Source organism: Furipterus horrens, unplaced genomic scaffold (assembly GCF_987537825.1).
Source record: "Furipterus horrens unplaced genomic scaffold, mFurHor1.1.pri manual_scaffold_1, whole genome shotgun sequence".
NCBI classification, from domain to species: Eukaryota; Metazoa; Chordata; class Mammalia; order Chiroptera; family Furipteridae; genus Furipterus; species Furipterus horrens.
The window spans coordinates 9,925,357-9,946,588 of NW_028327171.1; the positions used below are offsets into that span (position 1 = coordinate 9,925,357).

Genomic DNA, 21,232 nt, shown 5'->3' on the forward strand with positions numbered 1-21,232 from the left:
GACCCTCACTCTCAGACATGGGTGTGTGAGTCAGGCTGGACCACTCCTCCTGGGCAGGGGTCAGGTCAGGGTGGTCACGCAGCCTGAGCCCAGCCATCAGAACCCTCCAGGGAAGAAGTGCCCTCCGTTACAGGAGCATGCCAGCTGTGGGGGCATCTCTGGTCTACCACGGAGGGAGGAACAGACCCTGCTTGTGAGAGCGACAGGGCCTGGTGACTTAGCAGGGCCCACATCAGAGTCCCCGTCATGTCTCTGTCGCGCCAGCCGAGGGTGCTTGTTGGCTAGTCTGAGCTGGTGGGAGACACACCCAGAATGGACCTGGGTTTGCAGTCAGAAACCTGCACACATGTAGGGCGGCACCAGGAGTGGGTGTTGTGCATGGAGGTGCCGGAGGGGGCCTGGCAGGCGCGGGTGAGGTGGGGTGGTGGTGGGTCTCCGTGGTCCCAGGCAGGGCAGCCCTGCCGGGGAGAGGCACAGGGCGCCTCCTGCCACATGGCGGGACCCTGGACTTGGCCCAGGGGCTTACCAAGGGGCTCAGCCCAGGGCTTACCGAGGAATGTTGTCTTGGCCACTTCCGGACCTTCCACTCCTGTCAGCCCAGCTCTGCTCAGGCGCCTGCAGGGAAATAAAACACAGCCACGTTGGAGAAGCTCCTCCAGAGGACAGTGGGGGTCCCCGCTGACGAGGGTGGGAGCGAGTGTGCCTCTCCAGGAGGGAAAAAGATGCTCTCCCCCAAGCAAGGCCAGGCCCATCTCTCTCTTCTGAGCCCAGAACAAGGCTGGACCCACTCCTTGGATACCTTTCCTCCCTGTGCCCAGGTTCTGTAGTGTTTGCCATCATGGGCCATCCTCTGGGGCCAGCCAGGGCACTGATAGTGGGTCCTCTCCTTCCAGCCTGTGGCCCCTCATCTCTGGGCTGAGGGCCATGGCAGGGCCTTAGGGTCTGGTCTGCCTAAGAGATGAAAGCCCCAGGCAGACTCTTGATCAGAGGTCAAATACCAGTTTCTCTGTTTGGTTAATGGGCCCCCACCTTGACCCCACGACTGAGTCAATGCAGTCAACCCACAGGAACCCCAAGGTCTGCAAAGAGCGCTGGGATGTTCCAGCCCCAGGCAGCCATGGACCCCTGCACCCACTGTGAGAAGCAAACAGCTAATGTGCGCTGTCCCCAACTCCACTGTGCCCACTTTGCCCATGGCCACTGAGAGAATGAGGTAGAAATGTTGGGGCCCCTCCTCTGATCATCCAGCTTGGCTGTTGGCAGCTCTTGGCTGGGCTGTGGCCCCAACCCCTTCTCTGCAATGGCTGCTTTTCCACTGTCTCTGTGACCTAGTCTTGTATGCCGGGCCTGAGTGGCTCCACCTGATTGCCCTTGGGCTCACAGGTCACCAAGGCCAGCTGGCACCTGAGCCTGTGGGGACCTCTGAGCTAGGGTGTTTGGGAGAGGGGAGTGGGAGTGGTTGGGGGCCCGGCCTTCCTTTGTGTGGCAACGTGAGACAGCCCTCTGCAGTCACTGCACCTGTAACCTGGGTGAGACCCAGAGCCCAGAGGAAGACCGTGTGGGCTTGGGGAGCATGGATCTGGGTGGGAGGACACCAGGAACAGGTGGAGGGAACACAGCTGCAGGGGGCAAGGGCCGGGCAGGGACAGTGGGTTTTCTCCTTAGAGCTGTTCAGACTTTTATGCTACATGTGGGTGTGGCTTTGACAAACTAAAAATGGGTCTCCTGGGCCCAGAGGAGCCTCCTAGGTCCCTGTCCTCCACTGGCTGCTCAGGCTGCAGCTTGTCAGCAAACCCTTTATTTCCAGATGAGGGTCAGTGACTCCCATGCGATGCAGAGGGAACAGTGGACAGGGTGTGAGGTGTGGGTTGGGCAGGGTCCGGCAGCCCCTGCACACCCCGTCCACCTGTGAGTTGGACCTGGGTATGGAAGGTTCAGGCTCCCTCCAGCCTCGAGTCCCCATTTGCCCATGGCACCAGGTCCCAGTGTATGGTGCTGGCCATGCCAAAGTCAGCAGTGGGGCCCGGAAGGCAAGTGCGCCGGCCTTATCTGTGACTGCTTTCCTGGAGGCTAGCTGCGCCTCGGGCTTTCTGGAAACTCTCACCCCCAGCTGATACTGGACATTCCCAGACGATTTTCGGGCCCCCGGGTCCCTGGCATCCTGGTGGGCGGTGCTGGGAAGAGGGCCCAGCTCCAGCTCCCACAGGCCCAACTCTGTCACCGCTGATGCCATCAGTCACCGCTCTTTTTTTGTGGGCAGCCCATCGAGGGGCTCTGTTCCCACCCTGCACCCCAGCCATCAGGCTGACCCGAGGGGCCCTGTACACGGGCCACTGCTGCCGTGGACAGGCAAGGGACAGGCTCTGAGGAGGGAGCAGCTGGCTGGGGTGGCTCCCGCGGCCTCGGGGAGCATGGTTGGCCAGCACCAGCGCTCAGACAGCCGGGCAAGCGGCCGAGGCTGCTCAGTGCTCGGCAGCCCCTTCTAATCCCTCAGTGCCGTAGATGAAGAGGCTGAGGCCGAGGCCGAGGCTGCTGGGCTGATGGAAGGCAGCGGACGGTGGCCTCCACTCTGGGGTGCCTTTATGAAAAGCAGTCCGAGGTCCTAGTGAGACCTAGGATGACGTCAGGAGAAACACAGCCGTGGGACGTGCTCTGGGCAGGAAGACTTAGTAAAATAGAATTAAGCTCTCCCCCAAATAGCAGTTCAGCCACTCGCCTGCGCTGGTCTGTGCCTCGCTCCCTGGCAGCAGCCCAGGGAAGTCTGTGTCAGGCACCCGTCTCACCATGGCCTGAAAATGACGCCCGAGCCTTCAGCATCACACCTCCGTGGCCGGCAGCGATTGTCTGGACCAGCCCAGTCCATGGACACTTGTCCTCTGATGTCAGCGCCGGGCTGTGGGCTTGACCGAGGGACAGAGTATTGCAAACCTGCTGCCACCACTCAGGGCCTGGATGTCTCCCTGTGTGTGTGTGTGGGGGGGGGGGGATGTGACATCTGTCCTGACCATCCAGGGCTGCCAGCCACAGCTCAGACAGAAGGCCACATACCCATGGCTCATGGAGACACATGTGTACAAAGGAAACAGTGAGGGGCTGGTAGGGTACCCAGGGACCACAGAGCATGTGCCCCAGCAAGAGGGGCCAGGAGGACGGGACAATGACACAGTGAGGCAGCTAACCGAGGCTGGCCACAGTGTGAGCAACTGGGCTCTTGTGGTTAAAGGTGAGAAAGCAATGCCCCAGCTGGAACGGGCAGCGCTGGTCCCCTGGGAACAGCGAGCACCTGGACCAGGAGAGATGCAGGGGCCACCGCGGTGGCCCGTGAGTCCCCGATAAGTCAGATCCATGTGCCAGGTCTGCGCCATCTCACATTCTCCAAGTACACAGAGAGCCTGGACCCGCCCCCTCGGCCCCGTCTTCACTGGAGGGAGGGATTCCATCTCCCTCCTCCCGCCCTATGTTTTCGGGGGAGGGGGGGCCAGGCCAGCAAGAATGGGGCTGGGGCAGGGGATGGGGAGTTGCAAGCGTCCTCACACGGGGATGCAACACTGTTCTAGGCACACTTAGAAGAGGACTTGTGGAGGAATCACACTTCCTGATTTCAAAACTTCCTACAAAGCTGCAGATGAGAATGTGGTGAGGACAGATATATAAACCAATGGAATAGTGCAGAGGGCCCAGAAATGTGGTCAAGTGATTTTTGACAAGGACAGATGGGAGGGATGTCTTATTTCAGGGGGACAGAGGCAAGTGGCTTTTAAGACTCCCTCACTCATTGCCTTCTCTTTCCAGCTCGTTTTCTTACTCCCTGGGAGGGTCCTGGAACCACCTCCCAAATGAACTACTGACAAGCAAATCCTTGACTGAGGATCTAGTCCTGAGGGGGTCAAACAAAGACCCCCAATTTAAAGTGGCAAAAATGTCCCCCCAAAGAGAAGCACAGGTAGCCAGCAACTGTATAAAAATGCCCAGAAATATGAAAATTGCAAATTCTTTTTTAAAAATTTATTTTGTTTACTGTTATTCTATTACATTGTCCCAATTTTTCCCCTGTTGCTCCTCACTGCCATGCCCACCCCACCCCCACTCTGCTCCCACAGTCAATCCCTGGCCTGTTATCCATGTCCATGTCATTTATACATGTTCCTTCACTAGATCCTTCCCCTTCTTTCCCTCCTTCGAGAAGTGGGGGAGAGGGGATAAAAAAAAGGGCAAATTCTAATGGGAAACTCTTGAGTATTTCACCCTCAAGATGGGTGGAGTCTTATTATCATGAGAAAGTGTACCAGCCTCTGAAGTCTGTGACCCTGCCATCCCACACCTTCCCGGGACACCCTCTGGGTGACTTACAATACACAGCAACCAGCAGACACATGCGATTTCACGTCTGTCATTAACTCCAAGGAATTAATTGCATAAATGTGCAAACTGATGCAGGTTTAGACAAGACGTTCAAAGTGAAAACAGAGAAAAGCAACAAAACTCAAAAGCCCGATAACAATGGATTTTATGTAAATTAACGTTGATTTTCACAATGAAATCCATGTAGCCATTAAAAATGCTGGCTGCATTATGTCCTTGCTGCCATAGAAAAATGTTCACAATACATTAAAGTGAAAAAAGTGGGATTATAATACAGTATGCAGAGCAGTGACCTGTTTCTATAAATACGTGGACGCTGACAGGTGTAATTTTTTGCACAGGAAAATGACTAGGAAGGGCAGAGCAAACTTCCAGCCATTGCCATTTGAATGGTGGATGGCCTTAATTATTTTGTTTTGCCTGCCTACATTTTCTTACTTTTCCATGATCAATATGCACACACTGTGTGTGATTTAAAAGAATCTGGCACTTGCTTCTGCCAGAGAGAGTCATTGCTGATTACGGAGTGCTCTGACAGTTTATAGGCCATACTGTCCTGCACTCATTAATGTTTGTGTGTGCCCCAAATTTAGAGGTGAGGTCTGCACACCTCCACTCTGACCTGTCATGAGCATGAGCAGGAGTATGAGACCTTGGATACTCACACCAAAGGCAAGGATGCTATAATCAGCTAAGCCCATGTGGGATAACCTCGCCTTCATCCCACGGGTCATCTCACTGCTTCTCCCCTTGGCTCTGGTGACTTCCCATCGACCTCATTCTCAGGGACCTTGGCCAGCCCCGGGGTCCTCTCCCCCAGGCGAGCAGTTTTAGCAGAAAGTGCCTTGTTCCTTCTGGTTCTAGCTGAAGTCCCAGGGGAGAAGCTCACTGGTCAGCATTGAGTCACATGCTCATCCTGAGCCAATCACAGTGGTGGGGCCAGGGGTAGAATGCACTGCTTGGCCAGGCCAAGGCTCTGCCCATCACTTGAGCAGAGAAGGTGGGGTCAGCCCAAGAGAACTTCATCAGATGAGAGTAGGGAGAAGCCCCCATGAGTTTGGTTTGGGGAGCCACGGGAGGGGCAAGGATGTACCCACCACTCATATCTGGATGCTTCTCACTGAAGGAAGGTCCTGCTCTATGCTGGCCCCACTGAGCATGCAGAGCTTCTTGTCACATGGCCTGTGAGGAGGGGCTGCTGCTCCCATCCCCAGGAGGACAGGTGACCTCCAGGAGGCGTAAAGCTGAGCCCTGGCCAGGCGCTGGGCCCTGGGCCAGGCTCACGTGTGGCTGGCCTCTACCCTGCCTCCTCTACTCCAGGAGGCCCAGGCCAAAGGCATGAGAGGGAGGCTCTGGGAAACAGTGTCCAGGTGAGGCTTGTGAGGGAGGGGACTAGGTGACAGAGGGAGGATGCTCTGCTCATGTCCTGGGATCCTGGCTGATGCTCCTGGAGCACCAAAGTCAAGTGGCAGCTCTGGGAGAAGGCCAGGGATTTCCCACAAAGATGGGAAAAGGGCCAAGCCAAGGGGACATGAGGGACTAATGCCGGGGGAGCTCAAGAGTCCGCACTCCCTGTACCCTGCTCCCTGGGCCAACCAGCCTAGGGATCTCCCACTCCCCTAAACCCAGCCACACTCAACCAGGGGCAGCAGAAAAGTGTCTAAGAATTATAAAGCCACGGCCAACAGACTGCACTAGCCTAGACTAGTGACCCTGGACAGACAGGACTCAGGGCAAGGACTGGACAGCTGAATGGCCAGCTGGACCTGGCAGACAGCCCTCAATCAAGATAGCCCAGACCCATATGTGGCCTCTTTGGGCCCAAACCCAGCCAATGAGAATCCTCCCTGGGACTTCAATGCAACCAGGAGGAAATAAGCATTGAGATCGCCCACCTGGGGGACACGATCCTGGGGCTGTTGCAACAGTGAGACTCATGGGGGGTCTGCAAAGATGGCAGGCTGGCAAATCCTTGCAGAACTGTGAGGAGGAATGAGACAAAAATGCGTGTGAGGTGCCCATAAACAACCAGTGCTGTGTGTGCAGAAACGGTTTTATTTTTATCACTGAGCATCCCGCTGTGCTGGCTGCACGCCTCTGCATTTTGGGGCTGTGCCTTTCACATCTCTCAGGTAGGGACACCTCTTCCTGGATCGCTGGAGCCCCCTCCGCTCACCCAGTTACCTCTCAGTGAACAGCAGTTCTGCCCACTTGGGTCCAACACAGAGACTTTTTGTCCAATTGCCTTTGCTGATGATACAAGGTCATTTCATGACTCACTGGGCTGTCTTGGGAACAGAGAGGCCGAGGCTGGATGAGCATCTCGTCCCCATGGAGTGGGTGGGATCCCAGCAGCAGGCATGCAGCCTGTCAGGGACCCAGGGCCAGGCCATGCAAATGCTGCGAGGTGGGAACAATGACAGAAAACACCCACGCAGCAAACAATATGTGCATTTTATAAAGCAAAGCTGGCCTTGCACTGTGCATGAGCCATGGGACAGAAGCCTTTCATTTTCTCATGTGGCAACAAAAAAGGGCGCTTCTCCTTGGAGCACCCTTGATTCCACCAGCTCCACCCCAGGCGTCGGTGCGCAGGTCCTCTGCGTGCAGCAGAGGCATCCCCCTGCCTCCCCTCACCCACCCCAGGGGCAGGCAGGGACGCCCTTCCAGCACCAGGGATCTGAGACACACACCGAGAGGACTGCTATTTCTGGCAGATCTGGGGACTTGGTTCCCTGCCCATCTCTCCCACTGGAGGCAAAAGTGCTGAATAAAACATGAGCGGCGTATTCTCAGACGCTTGAGTGAGCTGGCAGGTGAGGAACTAACGCTCAAAGGCGGAACCTGTAGTGTGAGCAGGAGCTAGGGTAGCCAGGGAAGCGCTACACCTGGGGGGCATTTCCTGGACTGCCGCTTTGAATTGAGCTTGTTCCAGAGGCCCAGCTGGAAGATGACACAGCTCCAGGTCGACTGGAGGAGGGCAGTCTAGTGGGAGACCCCTGCCACACAAGGGACCGGAACCTCCACGTAAGGATGAATTAGAAGAGCTCCCCAGGGGAATGCCAGTCTTTAATTTTGGCATTGAAGGAGGAGAAAATGTCTCTCTTGAGATCCGTGGTCACCAGCTGGCCCTCATGAGGCTGGCGTCCCAAATTGCAGGACCTAAGGGTCCAAAGCCCAGAATTCCAATTGAAGTGGTTTCAGGTAGGCAGTGATTGTGGGGAAAGCCAACCTCAAGCCAACCTCAAGGGGCTCCCACAGGTAAAAAAAAGTTCAAGACACATGAAATCATAGTAAAAATCATAAAGTACACAGGCAACAGAATGTGACTCACAAATAGTCTGATTATGGGATTTTCGGAACAGAATACCCAGTAAGCTAGGTATGCTTAACTAAATTAAAAGGGATTTAATGTATGAATACAGAGTGTGTGACCATAAATATATTGATCAAACCAAATTGAGAAAGACCATACAGAATTCCTAGAAATGAAAAAATATAATAAATGAAGATAATGCTCAATGGATTAAAAATAAAATTGAAAAAATAAACATTTGGTAATCAGTGGATTCACCTAGTTGCAGTTAGAGATAGTTAGAGAAAGAACTAGTGAGATGGAAGGTAAATCTGAAGACGTTATCTCTCATTTAGCCGAAACAAAACCATGGAAAACATGAAGAGTACATGGTCAACAGGAAAGAAAGCAGCAAATGTGTACAGTTAAACCTAAAAAGTAGACTAAGACAATACATGTGATGTCTGTGCACCAAGCTAAAACTAATGTAGGCTCGCAAGAGCACAGATGGCAGGGTAGGGCTAATTTCAGACGTTGGTAAGTTACGTAAGTAGTAAGACGCTGGATGCAGAGAGCATAGCTTTGAAACTTGTTGAAGGGAAGGGGCAGCAGGGAAGGAGTGAGGACAGTGTAATTATTCAAAGACGGCAAAAAGGAGAGGAGAAAAAAAAACAGGGAAAGGGAGACATATATTACATGCAATGTTGGAATCAACAATGTCATAAGCTGATCTTTGAAAGTGATGGATAAATTGACCAGCCCCTGATAATCCTGATGAAGAAGACAAAAGAAGATGCAAATGAATAGTGTTGGGAATGAGAACACAGAAAGCTCCAGAGATTAGAGAGGGCATGTTATGAGTTATTTTATGCTGATATATTTGAAAATGTGGGTGAAGTAGACAAAATTCTAGGGAAGTATAACTTAAGAGTAAATCAGGAAGAAATAAATAACCTCAGTAGTTCTATAAACATTATTTAATTGGATCAGTGGATAAAAACATTTCAAAGAAAACCTAGATGGTTTTACTGGCATGTTTTACCAACGTTTAAGAAAGAAAGAACTCTAATCAAAACAATTATTTTATAGTATATTAAAGGATTTTTTAAAAGTCTACATCATGTGTTAATGGTAAACTTTTGAAAGCATTTCCTTAAGATCGGGAACAAGGCAGAGGTAAGTCCTAGGAAAGTTTCACAGGAAAGATAAGAGAAGAAGTAAAAGGCAGCTTAGACAGGATTTTCATTTTTCACGTAAATGTCAGTGTGCCAGGGCTGGGGTGGGCACCATCCTCTTTTCACCTGCGGTATAGTCTCCTCAACATTTGGCTGCTGACTCATAGTCTAAGATGGCTGCCCAAGTGCTGGCCACCAACTCTGTATCCCAGCCAATGGGAGAAAGCTACCTGCAAAGGAAGTATCTCTGCTCTGTTTGAACATTACTCAAGAGGCATATCGACCACTTCCATCCCACTGACCACAGTACATTGTCAGACTTACCTGTCACCTGGATTCTAGAGTCCAGAACACATGGAGGATGAGCCCAGGGCCTCGGGGACAATCACCCTGAACTGAGGGGACAGCCCAGGCCAGGACCAGAGGACACCCCCTTCACCCAGGACTTACGCCCTGCCACTGCCACCCACAGCCTGCCTAGCTGCCAGTCCCTTTGCTAGACCAGGGAAGGAGGCCAGGGGGTCAGAGAGGTGATGGGCTACGACTCTGACCCAGGACGCAAGATGCTGCGTGACCTCGCTTTTTTCAATGTCACCGAAAAAGCAGATGCTTAGAGAAGCTGTTTTGCCGCCGGCTCCATGTATTGGCAGGAGGGCTTTTAGCAAATTTGCAGAGCACGGTGGTGTTTTGTCGTAGTTTCAGCAAGTGTATTTTTAGTTCGTGCACTCAGGAGCAACCTGGCTGTGCAGACCAGAGCCTGGGGGATGCTGTCAGAGCCAGGGCACGGACTGCAGGTCCCACTGAGGCCAGACAGCACCCTGTCAGAGGCGTCGAAACCAGAGGTCTTAGGGGCCTGTCACACACTCTGGAATGTGATAAACACCTGCCAGACAAACAAATCCCACGTCACACTGGAGCACTGGCATTGCATTTAAGCAATAAGCACATCGGGGCCGTGCCTAGTGCTGCAGAGCAGAGAGGACTGAGAGGCAGTGTGGGGACACAGGGACACTCAGAGGTGGAAGGCGCAGGCAGAGGAGCCAGAGGAGGCAAGACCTGGGAGCTATAATACACGGGCCTCCATCACCTTTTTGTAGAAGAACCGTCTGTCCCCACTGCAGGCCCAGCAGGAAGGGTGTCTGCATTGGGGACCCGTGGGCCGCAGCCTGGCAGCAGATTTCCCGGGTGCTGGTTAAGGACGGGGTCGGTGTGGCAGGGGGGGCAGTGTGCTCCAGGAGGAAGGGGCTCTGCCAGCAGGCCCTGAGGAGCAATGGGGCTTGACTCTCCAGTGCAGGTAGGATCTGAGAGGGGCTCAAGTACCCCACATCCTGCTTGGTCCAGACTCATGAACAGGGTGGTGAGTTTTGGGTCGCCTGCTGGCTGGCTGGCTACCCTCGTGAGTGCAGCTGTGCCCTCCTGCCCCTTGTGAAAGATGCCACAGCCCCACCAGCCCCACAGGGAAGCAGGGTCCACACATGATGGCTCGAAGCCCAGGGTGTTAGGATAAGAGCAGACGTGTAGAGATGGAGTGAATGGGGGTCCAAAAGGGGTGGGAGGACTGAGCTGGCCGCCCAGTGCAGGACCCTCTCTCTGGCTGCTGCCCTCCAGCCTCAGAGGCCTGGCCTGGGGCCTGGAGGGACGGGGCCCCATACTCACTGAGTGACACTGTGGACCCTTCACAGCTCTGGGGCACTCGGTGTTTGAGGGATGCGCTGACTTCCCCATTTCAGGACTTAATATTGAAAACAGAGTCCAGGGATTGGCAGGCACAAGGTTGTGATGGCTTTGTCTGCCCCCAACCCTGTGAAGGCCAGGCTGTAGCTGGTCCCCTGTCCGAGGACACAGTTCACATCCCCAAGGCCCGGTGTGATAGACAGCTCTTCATCTCAAGTACAACCTGGCCATGGGGCCCCCTAGCCCCTCCTGAATGTGCACATCTGTGCATGAGCCCAGGAAGGGAGTTCAGCCCACCTCCCTCTCTCCCCATGAGCATAATGAGGTCCCAAATGGGCAGAAACTGCTGCATGTGACAGCTCAGAAAATGGAACTAATGAGATGACGTGGCCAGACAAAGGTGGCATTCAGCATGCCCTGGGGTAGAAAATTCTTCCCTGCCGGGTGGCCAGCAATCCCATATCCCCAGCTATGCAAGCCCCTCACCCAAGCCTGTGTTTTAAGCGGCTCCTCTGCTTGGGGCTTGGCAGGGCCTGCTTCTGGTCGCCTCATTTGACTTGGTTTTGGAGGAGCTGAGCCCATTGTTTGAAGTTGCCTGTTCTGGGGAGACTCCAGCCCCAGCCTGGCCTTACCCCACAGCACCTCCCATGGCGCAAATGCTCTGCTTCTCTGTCTTGTCTTCCTCGTAAACTGGCACGGCTAGTCGGTGGTGGGCTTCCGCAGGCTGGCAGCTGTTGCCCCATTTGAAACAGTTTAAATGAGCAAAGGGCAAACTCAAGGGTGAAGGTGTAACCAGGGACAGATGATGCCCCTCCCAGGGCAGTTACAAGACATGGTGGCCTTATGAGTGAGCCACAGGAGGCACTGTGCAACTTCATGTTCAGAAACTAGCAAAGCTACTTTGGAATTATAAAGGGTGTCCCTTCAAGGTATGGCAGGTGGCTCTGCCTCTCCCTGAACGTCCATTTCCCACTGCCCAGAAGAGTTAAGCATTTCTAGAGCTGTGGGATGTGAATTGCTGAAACTTACGTGCTTTACTGAGCGTGTGAGTGGCTGGAACCCTGTTAAAATGCAGGTTCTGACTCTGGTCTCCGGGGTGGAGGCTGCATTTCTGAGCAGCTCATGGGCCCTTAGCTATACCTCAGCGGGGTCTGCATCCGGGGACCGGGGAGCACACGCACCTTCCATCTCAATAGGCATCTGGACAGTGGAGGAGGAAATCTGGTTGGAGATGTGGGTGCTGCCTGTGGGCAGGTGTCCTGCATCCGGGGGAAGAGGCAGCAAGGAGGACCCGGCAGAGGCGGCAGGCAGGGCGTGGGAAGTTCGTGTGCTCGTCCTGTTACTTGTAAGTGATGGTATTGGCTGTGGAGAATATGGGACATTGAGAAAACATAGGAGGTCAAACTAGCCTTTTATTTTATTTTATTTTATTCTATTTTATCTTATTTTATTTTATGATGCTTTCCCCACAATCAGCCCACAGCCATGTGTGTGATTATACAGTCCCAATTGATATAAAATTCTGTCTGGGATTTAGGATCTCACCTAAATGGATGCACTTACAGGGTTGCAGGGAGGGGGCTCAGGGAGAGGTGTGGACAGAAAAATAGCTGTTTCGCCAAACCCTTAAAACAAGGGGCACCTAACAGATGGGGAGCCCAAGTGTTTTCTAAATTCTGCAAGTTGCTCATGTCAACGCTAGGACCAAGAGCCCATGAAATTGCAGTTTCCACTGCCTGAGACCCTGAAGGCTGTAGGGACTGAAAATCAGGCTCTGCCTACCTCCTACTTTCAGCTGTCTTGGAAGCCAGGGGTCAGAGGTCAGAGGTCAGAAGTCAGGGTCTCCGTGGAATCAGTCCCTGTTACTGGACACACAAGCTCCACTGTGTTGCTAGAGCCTGGAGGAAGGAGGGAGAGGAAGGAAAGACGGGGTGGGACAGGGTGAGTGGGGAGGCCAAGGCCATTCTGGCCAGGCCTCTCTGGGGTCTTGTCCCCCCGCCTGCCCCGAAATGGCCCGACTGCACTCCTGTGTTAGATGGGCTCCTGACAGTGGGTCCAGGACACATCAAGATCCCATTGGTTCTCGATGGAAGAATGTAGTATCTGGAGGAAGGAAGTGGGGTGGCAGGGATAGAGATAGATGCCTGGTCCCTCCTCAGGACGGGGTCCCACAGCCGCCTGCAGGGGCCTGCCAGCCCCACACTGTGAGGCCCTGCCCTGCCCTGATGGCCCTCGTGGGGTCCTCTTAGCTCCAACCAGGGCATAGGACATGCACTTACCCTCCCCAGCCCAGTGAGGGTTGGGCAGAGAAACAGAAATCCTTCCTTTGTTCATTATTTTCCATCTAGACTGGAAAGTAGGCCACGCCGGCGAGCAAAGTGGCCTGGACCCCCACACAGGCCGTGAAGCCGCTGCTGGGCGAGGCCCGCTGCTGGGCTGGAAGCGGCTTCTCCTCTGACTCACATAGGTATTTATAGCCCGAGAGAGGCTGTGCGGTGGACGCTCCTGGTGGGAGCCGGAGCCGGAGCCTGGGGGGTGTGGGGCACATCTCTGCACACGCCCCGACTGTCCACCCTCCACCTGGTGGAATCTGATGGCCCCTGATGAAGGACCATGACCGCTGCTCCCTGCTTATTTGCCCCTTTCTGTCATCCCTGCCTCGGCTCCTCCAAGGCTACTTTCCACCCTCATCCTTCCTCCTTCCGTCCCAAATGGCGTCAGCATGACCTCTCCGGGGAGGGGACTACCGTGACAGGTGATGCCTGAGACCCTGCTGTGAAAGGCCTCTCACGTGTCCATGAAGCCCCTCTGGGACTCACCAGGAGAAATTAAAACTAGTCTCAAGGGAGACTGAGGCGCCTAGTTCTCGGGAATTTGTGTTCAGGCTCAGATAGTGAGATCCTGTCTCTGAGCAGTTTAGTGGGGTCAGTGGTGAGCAGGGACAAGAGACGACCCTAGTCCCTGTCGTCTAGGGTCCCTTGTATCTTACACAGCCAGCCCTGCAGTAATCGGGCAGGAGCATGTCCACAGGAGCCTGAGCTTGGGGCTGCAGGACCCTGGCAGAGGCCTGAGGGCTCCAAGAGGAGAAACACAGGGAACATTTAGGTTTGGCCTCAGCAGGACCCCGGACAGCCTGTCCCCTCCCTGCCTGGATCCAGAACCCACAGATGTGACCACACTCACCAGCAGCTGGCAATGGCTCCAGGTACCAACCTCCTCTCAAGGGAGAGCCCCCTACGCTTCTCCTTCTCTCACAGGGCGTATGGCACCCCTTGGCTGCAGCCCCATCTCCAGACCTGTTTGTGACACTTTTCTGCACACTCAGGGTCCCCACGCCCACTCCTCTTTGAGCCTATATGGGGTCCCACTGCCCTTGAGTGTGCTTGGTCCAGGGGACGGGCCCCACCGGTGACCAGACCAGCACTCAATCCTTATCCCCCTTTAGCTCCAGCTTGCTCTGGCCCATGGACCCTGTACCCCATAGGCACCCCATCCTCCCACACCATGAAGCTGTTCCCTGGGGCTGCTGCCAATGGCTCTGTAAGGATCCAAGAGACAGACAAGCAGACAGCAGTTCCCATGCGTCCCTCAGAAGGTAAGAGGTCACAGGAACTAGGCCCCAAATAAGTGTGATGTTTAAGTGTCTAAATGTACAACTGAAACCATGAGCCATTAGAACAAGTGAGGGCAGTGGTTTAAGATTGTGTAACAGGGAAGGACTTCCACCCACATGGTCCCAAGGCCAAAACACATCATAAAGCTAGTGGGACCTATTTGATAGTCTAAGAATTTGAAAATTCTCTAGAACAGAACCTTTAATAAACATAGTTGGAAGGTGACATCAGGCTAGGCGCAGGGGTTGTCCCCAGTCCTTCTAAGGAGCTGATGGTGGCTTTGTGTCCCTTCTCCTGGGACACTGATTCCATCTTGCTGGGGAGGCAACTGGGCCCACCCTCCTTCCGCCTCCCACAGAAGTTCATCTCAGGGCTTTATGCTTGTCAGGCACATCTGCAAACACGCTGCGTGGGGGCCAGGGACATGCCCCGTGCCTCCTCCCCAGGTCTGAAGGCGCTGCTGTGTGGAGGCCCAGTGGCAAGCTGGGGGTGATCCTTCGCAGATCGGTCCCTCATCACCACCAACAACATGTGTCTGGTGTATCTTTATTCTAAATCCTTTTAAACAGTCTGTCTCTCAGTCTCTCTCCCTCTTTCTGTCTGTCTCCCTCGGGCTCTCTTTCTTTGTCTGTCTCTACTTGTCTCTCCCTCGCTCTCCTTTTTTATAATCAGATCTTTTGTTTGTAGCAGCTCTTCCATTCTGAAGATGTCCATCTGTCTCTAAGTTTAAGAAAGAATCCTCCATCTCTTATCTCCCTCCTCTGCCTGCCCCGTCTGCATGTGCCACGGTGTGTGCCCGCGTCCTGTGTCTCTGTGCCTCCTGGGCCCCTTGTCACATTCATCTTTGTACATCTGTCTTTCGAGTCCTGGAAGGATTTCTGTATGTCTCCAAATTCCTGGGCTTCTTTTCCTGGAGTGGCCAAGCCACCCTAAGTTATTCCCTGGCGTTTCCAAGGTGACAAGCCCTTCCCTCAAGACCCTGTCCTCCCCTCAGAGCGGCTGCTGCCCATGGCCAGTGGCAGTCACATTAGAGACTTGAGCTCCCTTAGAGCTGTGTTGGGTGCACAGGTGGGATTTCTGAGCCCCGCTCCCATGTCCTGGAGGGGCTGAGTCAGAGGTCGTGGTCCTACCTCCTTGGATGGCCCACCTCCTCTTCCACGTGGGGCTTCCCGCCCCCTCCCTTCCTGAGGGGTGGCTCAAGCAGAGTCTTTGCCTAGTGCTGGAGGTGGGATGTCAGATCCTTCATGCTTCATTGTTGGCTGGTCCTGTCTCATGGGGGGCTTGACCCCGTCAGTGGAAGACAGAGCAGCAGTGGTAGGAGCTGGCCCTGGGCCCTTTGTGGGGTGGTGTCCTCCAGCACCTGCCAGGCCAGGGAAGGGGCCAGGACTGTCTGGGAAGCCCTTTGCTGACTCCTCTCCTTGCTCCCACTCCCCCTGGGGTGAACTTGGGGGTCCTCCACTGAACACTGCAGCATCACCACATGCAAGGAATTGTGGGGTCAGCATGCTCCTGCCATCATGCTGGGCTGTGCGCATGGTCTAGAAACTCTGAGTAATGTCTTCCATGGGAGACGCACTTCCTGCTTCCCACTGGGAGACTCCTGTCTCTTTGGGTGATTTCAGTGAGAGCTGGGGAGGGCTGGAAGGGTATAAAGTCGGAAGCATCCCCATCACGGGTCGGAGGCTGTCCAGTATTCATGCTTCCACTGTGAGTTTTTGCCGCATACTGTGAGTGGGGACACCCGTGTTCTAGGATTTGGGGTATCCTTGAGGCCCCCGTGGTGGGGCTGATGCCAGGCCTGTGGCGGGTGAGGGGACTCTGGCCAAGCCAGGCTCAACGGATGCTTGCGCGCAGAAGTCCCCTTGCTGACGTGCTGTGTCTTGTGTCTGAGGACTCGTTATAGCTGCAGACATGTGAGGGGACAGGCAGAGTTCACAGGAGGTCAGTGGCGGCCAACGGCCTGTCCCAAACGTCTGTTGGGGAGCACAGTGATTTATTTTCCTGTCTGAGTCTTGTTCTGCAGTGGGATTTGCAGCCACAGAAGTTCTTGGCCAGGACGTTTGTGTCTTAAGAAATGTCGGGCTGCACTTTTATTTTTAGCTTCAGGAATGTGATGTTTGATAGGATTTGGATTTTTTTAAGATGGGCCAACTTAAGATGAGAACTATGTCCCTTGACCCCACGCCAATCCTGGAGCACTCCTGTCCAAAGAGGGGTTCACAGCTCCATCCTGGGAGCTGCCTACGTTCTGCTTCCTGTGTGCCCAGAGCCCCCACCATCAGCCAGGAGGAACCAGGCTCTGCCGGGACCAGACGGCAAGCCACTCTCTAGGCTGGGGCAGGAACTTGGCTCTCAGGCAGGGGCACAGATTTCCCCACTGGAGGGGCCGCTCTGTGAGGGGTGACCACCCCCCTACTCCAGGGCGATGGGCTGCAGACCGGAAACAGCCCCACTTGTGCGTGCAGCTGAGCACGCAACAGGCCAGCTTCTCTGGGACCTTGCGTGTTCCTGGGGATCACAGAGTGCAGAGGGAGCATGTCAGGGGAGCACTTCCCTCAGGGCAGGCTTACAGTCTGGACAGAGCTGCATGTGGAAGCCTTGGTCTCAGTTGCGGCCTTCTGAACCTGTGCCTGGGATCCTGCTGTCATTAACAGCCACCAAGCTGGGATCAGGGTGCTTCTGAGTCACGCCCAGACCCCCACACATAGATGCTCTCCTATATTCTGGAGTGGCCCAGGTTGTCTTCATTTACCACAACTTCATGGTTAGCATTTCAGTGTCTGCCATTTCTGAGTGGAGCACAGGGGACAGACTCAGCCCTTGAACTGGAGTCATGGTTCGAGTCACATGCCTACCCTCATCTTAACCCCTTCTGAGTGGGAACAGCCCTGTGAGGGTGAGATGACAGGAAATGCAGTGCTCCCCCTACCCCCTCACTCCTGCCTGGCGAGTCACGCAACTAGGCCTGCATGGAAATACTCTGTCTCCCAGACTAAAGGTGGTTGTTTGAAATAGAAGGCACTTTCCTCAACTTGCACCCCATATCAGGGTCCCCAGAGGGCATGAGACCTTCACCCTGTGTGGCATATGGAGCACCCTCAGGTTCTCAGTTTGAACTGTAGCCCACCCTGCCCTTCATGGGTCAGATGTCATGCTGTGAGCTCCCCTGCAGGCCCTGAGCCCTTTCTATGTTCTCTGACAGGCTTATTGGGTATATTTCCTGTTCCAAACCCAAGGCAGCCATTTCTCCAAGAAGTTCTGGCTTCTCAGACTAAGAAGTGGTCTTTAGAGACCATGATTTGGGTGCTAAGCATGCCTGTTGCTACTAGAGCACCATTATTTTGTGCTGTTTCAGTGGAGACAGATTTAGGAAATGTGCATATTTTTAAGAGAAAAAAAGCATGAGTCCTTTTGACTATTCAAATTTACTATAAAAAGGTTTTATTTCATTTCATTGATTTTATATGGGTATCTAAGGAGATTTTTCTTGTCTTATGTTGGAAGTCTTGGTTGTTAACAGCAGTGACTTTATTAATTATTTGCTTATTCCTACAGTTTATCTACAGTAGTTTCAAAATGGCAGCACAAATACATGACTGCTGAATGCAAGCTGAGTTTTCTACATGATTCTTTGAGTCCTTAGAATATTTCCCACTAGGAATGTATAGTTAAAATACCGCACTTTAGAGTCTCTTGAAATAATACATTTTTATGTCATTTAATATTTACAAATAACATTTTCCCATTTGTTTTATATTTTTAGAGATTTAATTTCTTTTAAAATCCATTAGAGATAATCACATGATCCCAAAGCATAACTACAGTTGAATTGCATGAGTGCACTTATATGTGGATTTAAATTTGAAATGTGATTTTCAAAGTAAAAATTCAGTGGGAAAGCTATAAGAGAAAGAGAAACACAATTTCTAAAAAGCAGAGATGTGGTCAAGTGGAGGTAAAATTATTAAGTGTGGAGGTTTAATTCAGGTACTCAGAAAACTACCTCATAGGAAGTCCAGGAGGAGAAAACAGAAAATCTAGGGGAGAAAATACTAAAAGAATTAATAGAAGAAAATTTCCCAGAGTTGAAGAAAGACCATCAGACAGAGGGCCAACTGTGCCCTAAGTGGAGTTAACCTCACTCCTACACCTACACCTGACACACCTGGGGAAATTTTGGAATATGGAGCACAAAAAGATTCTAAAGCCTGGCAAGAGCAAGGACAAGCTATCTTTAAAGGAAAGAATCATGCTAGCATCAGCACTGCGAATGTTAGGTTTCTATGGGAGATTTAGAACCTATAATTCTATACCCAGCCCAATAGGCCAGCAAGACCAACAGCAAAATAGAGACAGGAGCAGATGTGCAAAGGCTCAGATGCAATCCCATTTGACTTGAAACAAAATTTGAAAGAAAAAGGAAGACATGGGACCTGAGCAAAAGTGGCCTCACCCCAAGAACAAGAGTGCAGAGAGAGATCCAGGTCAATGGATGTGGCCCAGGTCCAGATGGCAACATCCATGTGAGACAGGAGCCAGGGACTCCCAGTGATGTCTCCTAATACAGGCAGAGTCCTTTCAACAACAGAATAATTGAGAAGCAAAATGAGCTGGCTGGGGACATATTTCTGTCATCAAGAAAAAAGAAATGTGATTAGAAGCTCTGAGATAAACGCAACTTATCCAAGCGAGTTGACCTCCAAATAGGAAGCTGACTCAATGTGGCAAGAGTCAGTGGAGCTGTAAGGTGACAGAGCCTGCCTGTGCTCCAGGCTCAGGAGTTTGCCTCCAATGACGTGTGGCCCTGTCATGATTCAAATCAGAGCATGAAAAGACATGCCCTTCTCAAGGTCATGGTCTGAAGTAAGAGTGAAACCAGCCCCTTCTGTGACAACGGAAATTGGGACAACAGGGAATGCAAGCCTTACTTTCAGAGGCAAACCTGGAACAGAGCATTTGGACCTGATGGTACTTAAAAAAAATTAAATTGTAGATCTCTTTTCTGTGCTGACTGGAGAAGCTACTGGTGACGTAAGCTTTCTGGCCCAGGGAGCTCACCAGAGAGGGTCTGTGACAGGTGGTCAGCTTGAGCAAGGTCCTGAGTAAATGCGAGGCCTGCTGTGCTCTCCAGCGTGGGTGACGGCCTGGTCACACGTCTTGAGTCACCACCAGATTCCACCCCAGACACACTCTCAGGGCAAGGGCCACCTCCGCATTGGTGACTCACTGGACAGGAGGTGCTCATACCTCAGGGTCACTGCAGGGGGCACTGACAGGAGTGGGGCCTCTGTCTCTCCTTCATGCACACGCTCCCTCTTGGCCCGGATTCCACAATCACTTTACAAACACCAGTGTGGTTTGTGGGCACAGGACAGCGCTGCTTTTCGTCCCCTCTCTGCCATGGAAGTGTGACCAAGCTTAGAACAAAGAGGATGCTGCTGGCAGTTCTGAGCCTGAAATGCAAAGGAATGTACATAGTGTAAGCCTAGAAAATGTGATAGCGAGGCTACGGCTAGTGAGAGTGGAGGGGGGCGAAAGGCAGGAGGGGGAGGGGCGGAGGGGGGAGGGGCAGCGTGTCACATTCACTTTCTCATACCAGGAAGGTGTCCACAGCTGTCCTGGATCTGGAGCCCCATATCCCCTGGGGCTGGTAAAGCCAGCACATCCCTCTTCTCTTCCTAGAAATCACCCAAAAGCAACAAGGAGGAGATATAAATTTGCAAATTCCATTTTCTGAAAGCTGAGGAACGGAGAATCGCCCTGATCTCTCAATGACTGGCAAGCTCTTAGGAGGGCCATAGGGGGAATGCTAAGGGGTACTCATAAGGGGTTGTTGGGGGGTGCTCAAGGGGAGATGCTTTATACCCCCCTCCTGCAGGCTAATGGTCAGGCTGCTCAGATCCCCCAGGGCAAAGGTGTGAGGGGTATGGGAACAAGCAGCCCACCCAGTGATGGGTGGGTGTGGCCAGGGGGCAGACTGCCATCCCTAGACCCACCATCCAGTACAAGTTATCACAGGGGCCACCATGAGACCCATGGGGTGGATGACAGAGCATGGAGTCCCACCTTTTCCTGCAAGAGAAGGTAGTGCTCCCTCCACCCTACTGCCCAGGCAGTACAAGGGTGAATCATGATTTCCCCACCTTCCCAAACACAGAGGTTCTTGCCTTATATCATCCTTAGGCTGCTGTCTGTGGGCACTGGGTCCCCCCAGGCCTACCTGTCTTTTGAGGCTGTCACCAATGTCCCCTTCACCATCAAGACTTTACTGTGGCTCCAGAGGCCCTGTGCCCTCACCCTGTGCTCCTGTCCCCAGTGTGCCATGCCCTCCTGGAGGAGGCTGGAGCTCACTGACCCCTGCGCCCACCCCTGCAGGTCTGCCATCCCATGTGATACCCATGGGCGCCTCCCAAGGCTCCAGGACACTGGGGTCACCCGGGGCTCCAGAGGGGACAGGTGACTCAGGGGTTGACCCTTTAGGTGGGTGAGGAGGATACCCCGAGAGCTCTCCCTCTGTGTTGATTTATATGATGGGCTAAGATTTCATTCCGGAAAAAGGTGAAAAAGCACCTTGTGCCTGGCGCACAGTGGGTGCGCAGGTGGCTGAGAGCACTGGGCACAGGAGCCAGAGATGGCTTCTGGGAGCTGCCAGATTCTTGTCTTTATGGTGAAGCCACCAAGAGCGTGTGCCTTTGGCTTCTGTTCTGCACCCCAGACAGAGGCCTCCCTATATGTGCGTGGGAAGGTGGTAATTAAGGTGGAAACAGCCCTCACACAGTTGCTCTCGTTTTAAGGTTCCACAAATGTTTATTCTCAGCCTGCAGTTTTCTGTCTGAATTCAGTTTAGAGTTTAACTGAATTACTTTCCTTCAATTTTAAATTGACGTAAGGTGATGAATTCCTTGCTTGCACTTTAAAAGCATTTTCAAGGGTTTTAGTTTTGCCTACAGATAAATTAAAAACAGCCAAGACTTAAAAGTTGGAATTTTTCATTTGTCTGGTCTTCTCTGAGTGCCCCCCCCCCCCAACCCCTACCCCGCCAACCTGGGGATTCTGGGAAGAAAGAGGGAAAAAAAATAACAAAATTATAAATAATTGAAAAATCCCTTGGC

At 53.1% G+C, this 21,232-nt stretch overlaps 1 long non-coding RNA gene across 2 annotated transcripts in view; it reads left to right on the forward strand.

The window, feature by feature from the left end:
* LOC150020650 (uncharacterized) overlaps positions 1-21,232 on the forward strand; it is a 43,199-nt gene that overhangs the window by 18,071 nt on the left and 3,896 nt on the right. The gene's annotated exons all lie outside the window — the stretch shown is intronic.